The following is a 15,554-nucleotide window of genomic DNA, read 5'->3' on the forward strand; positions in this document are numbered from 1 at the left end:
CCCGGTTCCCACGCAGCTGTATCTCCCCCAGGCGGTGCCCCCCCGCCCATCCTCTCCCATACCAGCTCCCCCCTCTCCCCAGCAGCAGCAACCCAGTAATTCCCCCCTCCCACCCCCCCCCGCTAGATCCCCCGCTAGCGTAATTACTCCCCCCATGTTGCTCCCAGAAGTCAGCAAATTCTGGCCGACCTCGGCTTCCCCCCCGTGACCTCGGCTCGCACCGTGCGACGCCCCCTCCTTCCTGCTTCTCTATTCCCGCCATGATTATCATAGCGCGGGAACCAAGCCCGCGCTTCTCCCTTGGCCCCGCCCCCAATGGCCAACGCCCCATCTCCTCCACCTCCCCTCCTCCCCCCATCACCACCTGTGGGAGAGAGAAAAGTTACCACATCGCAGGATTAGTACATAAAACTCATCTTTCCCCCCTTTTTAACCCCCCTCTTTGCCCCCCACATTCGCCCCACCACTTTGTTCAAACGTTCTTTTTAATAACCCGCTCATTCCAGTTTTTCTTCCACAATAAAAGTCCACGCTTCATCCGCCGTCTCAAAGTAGTGGTGCCTCCCTCGATATGTGACCCACAGACTTGCCGGTTGCAGCATTCCAAATTTTATCTTCTTTTTATGAAGCACCGCCTTGGCCCGATTAAAGCTCGCCCTCCTTCTCGCCACCTCCGCACTCCAGTCTTGATAAACGCGGATCACCGCGTTCTCCCATTTACTGCTCCGAGTTTTCTTTGCCCATCTAAGGACCATTTCTCTATCCTTAAAACGGAGGAATCTCACCACTGTGGCTCTGGGAATTTCTCCTGCTCTCGGTCCTCGCGCCATCACTCGGTATGCTCCCTCCACCTCCAACGGACCCGCCGGGGCCTCCGCTCCCATTAACGAGTGCAGCATCGTGCTCACATATGCCCCGACGTCCGCTCCCTCCACACCTTCAGGAAGACCAAGAATCCTCAGGTTGTTCCTCCTTGCGTTGTTCTCCAGTGCCTCCAACCTTTCCACACATCGTTTCTGATGTGCCTCATGCGTCTCCGTCTTCACCAACAGGCCCTGTATGTCGTCCTCATTCTCGGCTGCCTTTGCCTTCACGACCCGAAGCTCCCGCTCCTAGGTCTTTTGTTCCTCCTTTAGCCCTTCGATCGCCTGTAGTATCGGGGCCAACAGCTCTTTCTTCATTTCCTTTTTGAGCTCTTCCACACAGCATTTCAAGAACTCTTGTTGTTCAGGGCCCCATGTTAAACTGCCACCTTCCGACGCCATCTTGGTTTTTGCTTGCCTTCCTTGCCGCTGCTCTAAAGGATCCACTGCAATCCGGCCACTTTCTCCTCCTTTTTTCATCCGTATCCAGGGGGGATTCCCTTCTGGTTTACCGCACAGTGTTTTTAGCCGTCAAAATTGCCGTTGGGGCTCCTATCAAGAGCCCAAAAGTCCGTTTCACCGGGAGCTGCCGAAACGTGCGACTCAGCTGGTCATCGCCGCACCCGGAAGTTGATGTGAGTTTTCTGGGCTGGAGAGGATGATGCGTGTGTGCTGGGCTGGAGAGAGGGATGTGAGTGTGCTGGGCTGGAGAGAGGGATGTGAGTGTGCTGGGCTGGAGAGAGGGTTGTGAGTGTGCTGGGCTGGAGAGAGGGCTGAGAGAGTGCTGGACTGGAGAGAGTGATGTGAGGGTGCTGGGCTGGAGAGAGGGCTGTGGGTGTGCTGGACTGGAGAGAGGGATGTGAGTTTGCTGGGCTGGAGAGAGGGCTGAGTGTGCGCTGGACTGGAGAGAGTGAAGTGAGTGCTGGGATGGAGAGAGGGATGTGAGTGTGCTGGGCTGGAGAGAGTGATGTGAGTGTGCTGGACTGGAGAGAGTGATGTGAGTGTGCTGGACTGGAGAGAGTGATGTGAGTGTGCTGGGCTGGAGAGGGTGAACGGAGTGTACTGGGCTGGAGAGGGTGATGTGAGTTTTGCTGGGCTGGAGAGGGTGATGTGAGTGTGCTGGGCTGGAGAGGGTGAACGGAGTGTACTGGGCTGGAGAGGGTGATGTGAGTTTGAGGGCTGGAGAGGGTGAACTGAGTGTGCTGGGCTGGAGAGAGTGTTGTGAGTGTGCTGGGCTGGAGAGAGTGATGTGAGTGTGCTGGGCTGGAGAGAGTGATGTGTGTGTGTGCTGGGCTGGAGAGGGTGATGTGAGTGTGCTGGGCTGGAGAGAGTGATGCGAGTGTGCTGGGCTGAACAGAGGGATGTGAGTGCGGTGGACTAGAGAGGGTGATGTGAGTGTGCTGGGCTGAAGAGAGGGATGCGAGTCCTGGGCTGGAGAGAGTGATGCGAGTGTGCTGGGCTGGAGAGGGTGATGTGAGTGTGCTGGGCTGGAGAGAGGGATGAGAGTGTGCTGGGCTGGAGAGTGGTGCGAGTGCGCTGGGCTGGATAGAGGGATGTGAGTCCTGGGCTGGAGAGAGTGATGTGAGTGTGCTGGGCTGGAGAGAGGGATGAGAGTGTGCTGGGCTGGAGAGTGGTGTGAGTGCGCTGGGCTGGATAGAGGGATGTGAGTCCTGGGCTGGAGAGAGGGATGTGAGTGTGCTGGGCTGGAGAGAGGGATGTGAGTGTGCTGGGCTGGAGAGAGGGATGTGAGTGTGCTGGGCTGGAGAGAGGGATGTGAGTCCTGGGCTGGAGAGAGGGATGTGAGTCCTGGGCTGGAGAGAGGGATGTGAGTCCTGGGCTGGAGAGAGGGATGTGAGTCCTGGGCTGGAGAGAGGGATGTGAGTCCTGGGCTGGAGAGAGGGATGTGAGTCCTGGGCTGGAGAGAGGGATGTGAGTCCTGGGCTGGAGAGAGGGATGTGAGTCCTGGGCTGGAGAGAGGGATGTGAGTCCTGGGCTGGAGAGAGGGATGTGAGTGTGCTGGGCTGGAGAGAGGGATGAGAGTGTGCTGGGCTGGAGAGTGGTGTGAGTGCGCTGGGCTGGATAGAGGGATGTGAGTCCTGGGCTGGAGAGAGTGATGTGAGTGTGCTGGGCTGGAGAGAGGGATGTGAGTGTGCTGGGCTGGAGAGAGGGATGCGAGTCCTGGGCTGGAGAGAGTGATGCGAGTGTGCTGGGCTGGAGAGGGTGATGTGAGTGTGCTGGGCTGAAGAGAGGGATGCGAGTCCTGGGCTGGAGAGAGTGATGCGAGTGTGCTGGGCTGGAGAGGGTGATGTGAGTGTGCTGGGCTGGAGAGAGGGATGAGAGTGTGCTGGGCTGGAGAGCGGTGTGAGTGCGCTGGGCTGGATAGAGGGATGTGAGTCCTGGGCTGGAGAGAGTGATGTGAGTGTGCTGGGCTGGAGAGAGGGATGTGAGTGTGCTGGGCTGGAGAGAGGGATGTGAGTGTGCTGGGCTGGAGAGAGGGATGTGAGTGTGCTGGGCTGGAGAGAGGGATGTGAGTGTGCTGGGCTGGAGAGAGGGATGTGAGTATGCTGGGCTGGAGAGAGGGATGTGAGTGTGCTGGGCTGGAGAGAGGGATGTGAGTCCTGGGCTGGAGAGAGGGATGTGAGTCCTGGGCTGGAGAGAGGGATGTGAGTCCTGGGCTGGAGAGAGGGATGTGAGTCCTGGGCTGGAGAGAGGGATATGAGTCCTGGGCTGGAGAGAGGGATGTGAGTGTGCTGGGCTGGAGAGGGTGATGCGAGTGTGCTGGGCTGGAGAGAGGGATGTGAGTCCTGGGCTGGAGAGAGTGATGTGAGTGTGCTGGGCTGGAGAGTGGGATGTGAATCTGCTGGACTGGAGAGAGTGAAGTGAGTGCTGGGCTGGAGAGAGCGAAGTGAGTCCTGGGCTGGAGAGGGTGATATGAGAGAGCTGGGCTGGAGAGGGTGATGTGAGTGTGCTGGGCTGGAGAGGGTGATGTGTGTGTGCTCGGCTGGAGAGAGTGATCATACAATCATAGAAGTTTACAGCATGGAAACAGGCCCTTCGGCCCAACCAGTCCATGCCGCCCAGTTTTTACCATTAAGCTAGTCCCAGTTGCCCGCACTTGGCCCATAACCCTCTATACCCATCTTACCCATGTAACTATCTAAATGCTTTTTGAAAGACACAATTGTACCCGCCTCTACTACTACCTCTGGCAGCCCATTCCAGACACTCACTACCCTCTGAGTGAAGAAATTGCCCCTCTGGGCCCTTCTGAATCTCTCCCCTCTCACCTTAAACCTATGCCCTCTAGTTTTAGACTCCCCTACCTTTGGGAAAAGATGTTGACTATCTACCTCATCTATGCCCCTCATTATTTTATAGACCTCTATAAGATCACCCCTAAGCCTCCTACGCTCCAGGGAAAAAAGTCCCAGTCTATCCAGCCTCTCCTTATAACTCAAACCATCAAGTCCCGGCAACATCCCAGTAAATCTTTTCTGCACTCTTTCCAGTTTAATAATATCCTTCCTATAATAGGGTGACCAGAACTGCATACAGTATTCCAAGTGTGGCCGTACCAATGTCTTGTACAACTTCAACAAGACGTCCCAACTCCTGTATTCAATGTTCTGACTAATGAAACCAAGCATGCCGAATGCCTTCTTCACCACCCTGTCCACCTGCGACTCCACCTTCAAGGAGCTATGAACCTGTACTCCTAGATCTCTTTGTTCTATAACTCTCCCCAACACCATACCATTAACTGAGTAGGTCCTGGCCTGATTCGATCTGCCAAAATGCATCACCTCACATTTATCTAAATTAAACTCCATCTGCCATTCGTCGGCCCACTGGCCTAATTGATCAAGATCCCGTTGCAATCCTAGATAACCTTCTTCACTATCCACTGTGCCACCAATCTTGGTGTCATCTGCAAACTTACTAACCATGCCTCCTAAATTCTCATCCAAATCATTAATATAAATCACAAATAACAGTGGACCCAGCACCGATCCCTGAGGCACACCACTGGTCACAGGCCTCCAGTTTGAAAAACAACCCTCTACAACCACCCTCTGCCTTCTGTCGTCCAGCCAATTTTGAATCCAATTGGCAACCTCACCCTGGATCCCGTGAGCTTTAACCTTCTGCAACAACCTACCATGCGGTACCTTGTCAAAGGCTTTGCTAAAGTCCATTTAGACAACGTCTACTGCACTGCCCTCATCTACCTTCTTGGTCACCCCATCAAAAAACTCAATCAAATTTGTGAGACATGATTTTCCATGCACAAAGCCATGCTGACTGCCCCGAATCAGTCCTTGCCTCTCTAAATGCTTGTAGATCCTGTCTCTCAGAATACCTTCTAGCAACTTACCTACTACAGACATTAGGCTCACCAGTCTGTAGTCCCCAGGCTTTTCCCTGCTGCCCTTCTTAAACAAGGGCACAACATTCGCCATTCTCCAATCTTCAGGCACCTCACCTGTGGCTGCCGATTATTCAAATATCTCTGTTAGGGGACCCGCAATTTCCTCCCTAGCCTCCCACAACACCCTGGGATACATTTCATCAGGTCCCGGGGATTTATCTACCTTGATGCGCTTTCAGACTTCCAGCACCTCCTCCTCTGTAATATGCACACTTCTCAAGACATTACTATTTATTTCCCTTAGTTTCCTAACATCCATGCCTTTCTCCACCGTGAATACCGATGAGAAATATTCATTCAGGATCTCACCCAACTCTTGTGGCTCTGCACATAGATGCCCTTGTTGATCCTTAAGAGGCCCTACTCTGTCCCTAGTTACTCTTTTCCCCTTTATGTATCTGTAGAATCTCTTTGGATTCTCCCTTGCATTATTTGCCAAAGCAATTTCATGTCCTCTTTTTGCCCTCCTGATTTCCCTCTTAACTCTATTTCGACAATCTCTATACTCTTCAAGGGATCCACTTGCTTATGTACGTCATATGCCTCCTTGTTCTTTTTGACCAGAGTCTCAATATCTCGAGTCATCCAGGGTTCCCTACTTCTACCAGCCTTGCCCTTCACTCTAAAGGGAATGTGCTTACCCTGCACCCTGGTTAACACATTTTTAAAAGCCTCCCATTGAGCAGCCGTCCTTTTGCCTGCCAACAGTCTCCCCCAATCTACCTCTGCAAGTTACTGTCTGATACCATCAAAATTGGCCTTGCCCCAATTAAGAATTTTAACTCTTGAGCCAGACCTATCATTCTCCATAGCTATCTTAAAACTAATGGAGTTATGGTCACTTGTCCCAAAGTGATCCCTCACTAGCACTTCTGTCACTTGCCCTTCCTTATTTCCCAAGACGAGGTCAAGTTTTGCCCCCTCTCTAGTCGGTCCATCCACATACTGAATGAGAAATTCCTCCTGAATACACTCAACAAATCTCCCTCCATCCAAGCCCCTAATGCTATGGCTGTCCCAGTCAATGTTGGGAAAGTTAAAGTCCCCTACTACTACCACCCTATTATTCTTGTAGCTATCTGTAATCTCCTTACATATTTGCTCCTCAATTTCCCGCTGACTATTTGGGGGCCTGTAGTACAGTCCTACCAAGGTGATCTCTCCCTTCTTATTTTTCAGTTCCACCCATAGAGACTCAGTGGGCGAACCCTCGGATATATCCCCTCCAAGTACTGCCGTGATGTTCTCCCTAATCAAAAACGCCACTCCCCCTCCTTTCTTACCTCCTGTTCTATCCTTTCTATAGCATCTGTACCCCGGAACATGAAGCTGCCAGTCCTGCCCCTCCCTTAGCCATGTTTCAGTCATAGCTATAATATCCCAGTCCCATGTGCCCGTCCATGCCCTGAGTTCATCCGCTTTGCCCGTCAGGCCCCTTGCATTGAAATAAATGCAGTTTAATGTAGACCTTCCTTGCTCTCTGCCCTGCTTTCTCTGGTCATGCTTTACACACTCTCCCTTCCTGCCTTTTGTTTCTGTCCCCACTGACTTCCTACATCGGTTCCCATCCCCCTGCCACATTAGTTTAAACCCTCCCCAACTGCACTAGCAAACACCCCCCCCCCGAGAACATTGGTTCCGGTCCCACCCAGATGCAGACCGTCCGATTTGTACAGGTCCCACCTCCCCCAGAACCGGTCCCAATGTCCCAGGAATTTGAAACCCTCCCTCTTGCACCATCTCTCAAGCCACGTATTCATCCTAGCTATCCTGTCATTCCTACTCTGACTATCACGTGATGTGAGTGTGCTGGGCTGGGGAGAGTGATTTCATAGAATTTACAGTACAGGAGGCCATTCGGCCCATCGAGTCTGCACCGGCTCTTGGAAAGAGCACTCTACCCAAGGTCAACACCTCCAACCTGTCCCCAGAACCCAATAACCCCACCCAACACGAAGGGCAATTTTGTTCACTAAGGGCAATTTAGCATGGCCAATCCACCTGACCCGCACATCTTTGGACTGTAGGAGGAAACCAGAGCACCCAGAGAAAACCCACGCACACACGGGGAGAACGTGCAGACTCTGCACAGACAGTGACACAAGCCGGAATCGAACCTGGGACGCAGGAGCTGTGAAGCAATTGTGCTATCCACAATGCTACCATGCTGCCCTGGAGAGAGGGATGTGAGTGTGCTGGGCTGGAGAGAGGGAGGTGAGTGTGCTGGGCTGGAGAGAGGGATGTGAGTGTGCTGGGCAGGAGAGGGTGATGTGAGTTTGCTGGGCTGGAGAGGATGATGTGTGTGTGCTGGGCTGGAGAGAGGGATGAGTGTGTGCTGGGCTGGAGAGAGGGATGTGAGTGTGCTGGGCAGGAGAGGGTGATGTGAGTTTGCTGTGCTGGAGAGGATAATGCGTGTGTGCTGGGCTGGAGAGAGGGATGCGAGTGTGCTGGGCTGGAGAGAGGGATGTGAGTGTGCTGGGCTGGAGAGAGGGATAGAACATAGAACATAGAACAATACAGCGCAGTACAGGCCCTTCGGCCCACGATGTTGCACCGAAACAAAAGCCATCTAACCTACACTATGCCATTATCATCCATATGTTTATCCAATAAACTTTTAAATGACCTCAATGTTGGCGAGTTCACTACTGTAGCAGGTAGGGCATTCCACGGCCTCAGTACTCTTTGCGTAAAGAACCTACCTCTGACCTCTGTCCTATATTTATTACCCCTCAGTTTAAAGCTATGTCCCCTCGTGCCAGCCATTTCCATCTGCGGGAGAAGGCTCTCACTGTCCACCCTATCCAACCCCCTGATCACTTTGTATGCCTCTATTAAGTCTCCTCTTAACCTTCTTCGCTCCAACGAAAACAACCTCAAGTCCATCAGCCTTTCCTCAAGAGATTTTCCCTCCATTCCAGGCAACATCCTGGTAAATCTCCTCTGCACCCGCTCCAAAGCCTCCACGTCCTTCCTATAATGCGGTGACCAGAACTGTACGCAATACTCCAAATGCGGCCGTACCAGAGTTCTGTACAGCTGCAACATGACCTCCTGACTCCGGAACTCAATCCCTCTACCAATAAAGGCCAACACTCCATAGGCCTTCTTCACAACCCTATCAACCTGGGTGGCAACTTTCAGGGATCTATGTACATGGACACCTAGATCCCTCTGCTCATCCACACTTTCAAGAACTTTACCATTAGCCAAATATTCCGCATTCCTGTTATTCCTTCCAAAGTGAATCACCTCACACTTCTCTCCATTTGCCACCTCTCAGCCCAGCTCTGCAGCTTATCTATATCCCTCTGTAACCTGCTACATCCTTCCACACTATCGACAACACCACCGACTTTAGTATCGTCTGCAAATTTACTCACCCACCCTTCTGCGCCTTCCTCTAGGTCATTGATAAAAATGACAAGCAGCAATGGCCCCAGAACAGATCCTTGTGGTACTCCACTTGTGACTGTACTCCATTCTGAACATTTCCCATCAACCACCACCCTCTGTCTTCTTTCAGCTAGCCAATTTCTGATCCACATCCCTAAACCACCCTCAATCCCCAGCCTCCGTATTTTTTGCAATAGCCTACCGTGGGGAACCTTATCAAACGCTTTGCTGAAATCCATATACACCACATCAACTGCTCTACCCTCGTCTACCTGTTCAGTCACCTTCTCAAAGAACTCAATAAGGTTTGTGAGGCATGACCTACCCTTCACAAAGCCATGCTGACTATCCCTGATCATATTATTCCTATCTAGATGATTATAAATCTTGTACTAGTCTACCATGAGGGACCTTGTCAAAGGCCTTACTGAAGTCCATATAGACAACATCCACTGCCCTACCTGCATCAATCATCTTAGTGACCTCCTCGAAAAACTCAATCAAGTTAGTGAGACACGACCTTCCCTTCACAAAACCGTGCTGCCTCTCACTAATACGTCCATTTGCTTCCAAATGGGAGTAGATCCTGTCTCGAAGAATTCTCTCCAGTAATTTCCCTACCACTGAAGTAAGGCTCACCGGCCTGTAGTTCCCGGGATTATCCTTGCTACCCTTCTTAAACAGAGGAACAACATTGGCTATTCTCCAGTCCTCCGGGACACCCCCTGAAGACAGCGTGGATCCAAAGATTTCTGTCAAGGCCTCAGAAATTTCCTCTCCAGCCTCCTTCAGTATTCTGGGGTAGATCCCATCAGGCCCTGGGGACTTATCTACCTTAATATTTTTTAAGACACCCAACACCTCGTCTTTTTGGATCTCAATGTGACCCAGGCTATCTACACACCCTTCTCCAGACTCAACATCTACCAATTTCTTCTCTTTGGTGAATACTGATGCAAAGTATTCATTTAGTACCGCGCCCATTTCCTCTGGCTCCACACATAGATTCCCTTGTCTATCCTTCAGTGGGCCAACCCTTTACCTCGCTACCCACTTGCTTTTTATGTACGTGTAAAAAGCCTTGGGATTTTCCTTAACCCTATTTGCCAATGACGTTTCGTGACCCCTTCTAGCCCTCCTGACTCCTTGCTTAAGTTCCTTCCTACTTTCCTTATATTCCACGCAGGCTTCGTCTGTTCCCAGCCTTTTAGCCCTGACAAATGCCTCCTTTTTCTTTTTGACGAGGCCTACAATATCTCTCGTTATCCAAGGTTCCCGAAAATTGCCGTATTTATCCTTCTTCCTCACAGGAACATGCCGGTCCTGAATTCCTTTCAACTGACACTTGAAAGCCTCCCACATGTCAGATGTTGATTTGCCCTCAAACATCCGCCCCCAATCTATGTTCTTCAGTTCCCGCCTAATTTTGTTATAATTAGCCTTCCCCCAATTTAGCACATTCATCCTAGGACCACTCTTATCATTGTCCACCAGTATTTTAAAACTTACTGAATTGTGGTCACTGTTACTGAAATGCTCCCCTACTGAAACATCTACCACCTGGCCGGACTCATACCAGGTCCAGTACCGCCCCTTCCCTAGTTGGACTGTCTACATATTGTTTTACGAAGCCCTCCTGGATGCTCCTTACAAACTCCACCCCGTCTAAGCCCCTGGCACTAAGTGAGTCCCAGTCAATATTGGGGAAGTTGAAGTCTCCCATCACCACAACCCTGTTGTTTTTACTCTTTTCCAAAATCTGTCTACCTATCTGCTCCTCTATCTCCCGCTGGCTGTTGGGAGGCCTGTAGTAAACCCCCAACATTGTGACTGCACCCTTCTTATTCCTGATCTCTACCCATATAGCCTCACTGCCCTCTGAGGTGTCCTCCCGCAGTACAGCTGTGATATTCTCCGAACCAGTAGCGCAACTCCGCCTCCCCTTTTACATCCCCCTCTATCCCGCCTGAAACATCTAAATCCTGGAAGGTTTAGCTGCCAATCCTGCCCTTCCCTCAACCAGGTCTCTGTAATGGCAACAACATCATAGTTCCCAGTACTAATCCAAGCTCTAGGTTCATCTGCCTTACCCGTCATACTTCTTGCATTAAAACATATGCACTTCAGGCCACCAGACCCGCTGTGCTCAGCAACTGTGAGTATGCTGGGCTGGAGAGAGGGATGTGAGTGTGCTGGGCTGAAGAGAGGGATGTGAGTGTGCTGGGCTGAAGAGAGGGATGTGAGTGTGCTGGGCAGGAGAGGGTGATGTGAGTTTGATGTGCTGGAGAGGATGATGCGTGTGTGCTGGGCTGGAGAGAGGGATGTGAGTGTGCTGGAGAGGGTGATGCGTGTTTGCTGGGCTGGAGAGAGGGCTGAGAGTGTGCTGGATTGGAGAGAGGGATGTGAGTGTGCTGTGCTGGAGAGAGGGTTGTGAGTGTGCTGGGCTGGAGAGAGTGATTTGAGTATGCTGGACTGGAGAGAGTGATGTGAGTATGCTGGGCTGGAGAGAGTGATGTGAGTGCTGGGCTGGAGAGAGGGATGCGAGTGTGCTGGGCTGGAGAGAGGGATGCGAGTCTGCTGGGCTGGAGAGAGGGATGCAAGTCCTGGGCTGGAGAGGGTTATGTGAGTGTGCTGGGCTGGAGAGAGGGATGTGAATGTGCTGGGCTGGAGAGTGTGATGTGAGTGTGCTGGGCTGGAGAGAGTGAAGTGAGTGCTGGGCTGGAGAGAGGGATGTGAGTGTGCTGGGCTGGAGAGAGGGAAGTGAGTGCGCTGGGCGGGAGAGAGAGATGTGAGTGTGCTGGGCTGGAGAGAGGGATGTGAGTGTGCTGGGCTGGAGAGAGGGATGCGCGTGTGCGGGGCTGGAGAGAGGGAAGTGAGTGTGCTGGGCTGGAGAGAGTGATGTTCGTGCTGGGCTGGAGAGAGGGATTCATAGAATTTACAGTGCAGAAGGAGGCCATTCAGCCCATCGAGTCTGCACCGGCTCTTGGAAAGAGCACCCTACCCAAGGTCAACATCTCCACCCTATCCCCATAACCCAGTTACCCCACCCAACACTAAGGACAATTTTGGACACTAAGGGCAATTTATCATGGCCAATCCACCTAACCTGCACATCTTTGGACTGTGGGAGGACACCGGAGCACCCGGAGGAAACCCACGCACACACGGGGAGGATGTGCAGACTCCGCACAGACCGTGACCCAAGCCGGAATTGAACCTGGGACCCTGGAGCTGTGAAGCAATTGTGCTAACCACTATGCTACCGTGCTGCCCATATGTGAGTGTGCTGGACTGGAGAGAGTAGTGAGTGTGCTGGGCTGGAGAGAGGGATGTGAGTGTGCTGGGCTGGAGAGAGGGATGTGAGTGTGCTGGGCTGGAGAGTGTGATGTGAGTGTGCTGGGCTGGAGAGTGTGATGTGAGTGTACTGGGCTGGAGAGAGGGATGTGAGTGTGCTGGGCTGGAGAGAGGGATGTGAGTGTGCTGGGCTGGAGAGTGTGATGTGAGTGTGCTGGGCTGGAGAGAGGGATGTGAGTGTGCTGGGCTGGAGAGAGGGATGTGAGTGTGCTGGGCTGGAGAGAGGGATGTGAGTGTGCTGGGCTGGAGAGAGGGATGTGAGTGTGCTGGGCTGGAGAGAGGGATGTGAGTGTGCTGGGCTGGAGAGAGGGATGTGAGTGTGCTGGGCTGGAGAGATGGATGTGAGTGTGCTGGGCTGGAGAGAGGGATGTGAGTGTGCTGGGCTGGAGAGAGGGATGAGAGTGTGCTGGGCTGGAGAGAGGGATGTGAGGGTGCTGGGCTGGAGAGAGGGATGTGAGGGTGCTGGGCTGGAGAGAGGGATGTGAGTGCTGGGCTGGAGAGAGGGATGAGAGTGCTGGGCTGGAGAGAGGGATGTGAGGGTGCTGGGCTGGAGAGAGGGATGTGAGTGCTGGGCTGGAGAGAGGGATGTGAGTGCTGGGCTGGAGAGAGGGATGTGAGTGCTGGGCTGGAGAGAGGGATGTGAGTGCTGGGCTGGAGAGAGGGATGTGAGTGCTGGGCTGGAGAGAGGGATGTGAGTGAGCTGGGCTGGAGAGAGGGATGTGAGTGCTGGGCTGGAGAGAGGGATGTGAGTGCTGGGCTGGAGAGAGGGATGTGAGTGCTGGGCTGGAGAGAGGGATGTGAGTGCTGGGCTGGAGAGAGGGATGTGAGTGCTGGGCTGGAGAGAGGGATGTGAGTGCTGGGCTGGAGAGAGTGGTGTGAGTGCTGGGCTGGAGAGAGGGATGTGAGTGCTGGGCTGGAGAGGGGGTTGTGAGTGCTGGGCTGGAGAGAGGGATGTGAGTGCTGGGCTGGAGAGAGGGATGTGAGTGCTGGGCTGGAGAGAGGGATGTGAGTGCTGGGCTGGAGAGAGGGATGTGAGTGCTGGGCTGGAGAGAGGGATGTGAGTGCTGGGCTGGATAGAGGGATGTGAGTGCTGGGTTGGAGAGAGGGATGTGAGTGCTGGGCTGGAGAGAGGGATGTGAGTGCTGGGCTGGAGAGAGGGATGTGAGTGAGCTGGGCTGGAGAGAGGGATGTGAGTGAGCTGGGCTGGAGAGAGGGATTTGAGTGCTGGGCTGGAGAGAGGGATGTGAGTGCTGGGCTGGAGAGAGGGATGTGAGTGCTGGGCTGGAGAGAGGGATGTGAGTGCTGGGCTGGAGAGAGGGATGTGAGTGCTGGGCTGGAGAGAGGGATGTGAGTGCTGGGCTGGAGAGAGGGATGTGAGTACTGGGCTGGAGAGGGTGATGTGAGTGCTGGGCTGGAGAGAGGGATGTGAGTGCTGGACTGGAGAGAGGGATGTGAGTGCTGGGCTGGAGAGAGGGATGTGAGTACTGGGCTGGAGAGGGTGATGTGAGTGCTGGGCTGGAGAGAGGGATGTGAGTGCTGGGCTGGAGAGAGGGATGTGAGTGCTGGGCTGGAGAGAGGGATATGAGTGCTGGGCTGGAGAGAGGGATGTGAGTGCTGGGCTGGAGAGAGGGATGTGAGTGCTGGGCTGGAGAGAGGGATGTGAGTGCTGGGCTGGAGAGAGGGATGTGAGTGCTGGGCTGGAGAGAGGGATGTGAGTGCTGGGCTGGAGAGAGGGATGTGAGTGCTGGGCTGGAGAGAGGGATGTGAGTGCTGGGCTGGAGAGAGGGATGTGAGTGCTGGGCTGGAGAGAGGGATGTGAGTACTGGGCTGGAGAGGGTGATGTGAGTGCTGGGCTGGAGAGAGGGATGTGAGTGCTGGGCTGGAGAGAGGGATGTGAGTGCTGGGCTGGAGAGAGGGATGTGAGTGCTGGGCTGGAGAGAGGGATGTGAGTGCTGGGCTGGAGAGAGAGATGTGAGTGCTGGGCTGGAGAGAGGGATGTGAGTGCTGGGCTGGAGAGAGGGATGTGAGTGCTGGGCTGGAGAGAGGGATGTGAGTGCTGGGCTGGAGAGAGGGATGTGAGTGCTGGGCTGGAGAGGGTGATGTGAGTGCTGGGCTGGAGAGAGGGATGTGAGTGCTGGGCTGGAGAGAGGGATGTGAGTGCTGGGCTGGAGAGAGGGATGTGAGTGCTGGGCTGGAGAGAGGGATGTGAGTGCTGGGCTGGAGAGAGGGATGTGAGTGCTGGGCTGGAGAGAGGGATGTGAGTGCTGGGCTGGAGAGAGAGATGTGAGTGAGGTGGACTGCACCTGAGAGACTGCAGCTGTTCACCAAGCCAGTTCTCCGCCACCTTCCCAGGGTCTGTCAGGATGGGCAATAAACTAGATGTGACCAGCACACCGACATCCCCGAAATGAATAACAAAAATTAAAGTATTCATCAAATTGAAGGTAAACAAATAAAGCTCACTGTCGTGGAATCTCCGCTGCCACAATCACTTTCAACGGTTTTTTCTGACGGGAGGCGCCGACCCTGATGTTCACCCAAGAGAAGCAGTTAACTCAATTTGATCACGGTCTCGGAGGACCGCGCATGCGCGCTAGTTGTCAGCTGATCGTTCTCCAACTCTTGTCTCGCGCGCATGCGTACTGTGTCTAGCCGCTGCACATGCGCAGACTCTCCGGCCGCATTCACATGCGCACACCAACCCGGGACCTCATTCACCTTGGGAATTTGTACTGGAGCATGCAATAATTAAATGGTTGAAGTTACTCATTAGCAGTGTGCTTTAAAGTTCAATCTGTCAGGGTACATGTAGATTTAACTGAAAGGGAAGAATGTAATTCTTGCCTGCTGACTTATTTTCGTCACGAGATTGTAAAAGGAAATAGCTAAGGCCTATTTTGAGAAAGAATAGACAATGTGCTGAGGGTTAAAAAAAACGCTGGACAATCTCAGCAGGTCTAATAATCTAATTTAATAATCTTTTAGTGTCACAAGTGGGCTTACATTAACATTGCAATGAAGTTACTTTGTAAAGCCCCTAGTCGCCACAATCCGGCACCTGTCTCTCTTGTCGCCCTGTTCTCTCTCTGTCGCCCTGTTCTCTCTTTTGTCGCCCTGTCTCTCTCTGTCGCCGTCTCTCTCTGTCGCCCTGTTCTCTCTCTCTCGCCCTGTCTCTCTCTCTGTCGTCCTGCCTCGCTCTATCTGTGACCCTGTCTCTCTGTCGTCCTGTCTCTCCCTCTCTTGTCGCCCTGTCTCTCTCTGTCATCCTGTCTCTCTCTGTCACCCTGTCTCTCTGTTGCTCTCTGTCGCCCTGTTCTCTCTGACGCCCTGTCGCTCTCTCTTGCCCTGTCTCTTGCCCTGTCTCTCTCTGTCACTCTGTCTCTGTCACCACATCTCTCTCTCTCTCTCTTGCCCTGTCTCTATCTCTCTATGCTGCCCTGTCTCTCTCTCTCTGTCACCCTGTTTCTCTGTCGCCCTGTCTCTCTCTCTCTGTCGCTCTGTCTGTTTCTCTC

The 15,554-nt window shown here is 53.2% G+C and overlaps 1 protein-coding gene across 1 annotated transcript in view; it reads right to left on the reverse strand.

Annotated features, from left to right (window-relative positions):
• The window catches only part of asrgl1 (asparaginase and isoaspartyl peptidase 1), a 540,016-nt gene extending 525,366 nt beyond the window's left edge, over positions 1 to 14,650 (reverse strand). Inside the window, exon 1 of the mRNA XM_072498343.1 lies at positions 14,506 to 14,650. The gene's annotated coding sequence lies outside the window, so the exon portion shown is untranslated. The remainder of the gene's footprint in view (positions 1 to 14,505) is intronic.
• Between the last annotated feature and the right edge of the window lie 904 nt (positions 14,651 to 15,554).

Source organism: Scyliorhinus torazame, chromosome 4 (assembly GCF_047496885.1).
Source record: "Scyliorhinus torazame isolate Kashiwa2021f chromosome 4, sScyTor2.1, whole genome shotgun sequence".
NCBI classification, from domain to species: Eukaryota; Metazoa; Chordata; class Chondrichthyes; order Carcharhiniformes; family Scyliorhinidae; genus Scyliorhinus; species Scyliorhinus torazame.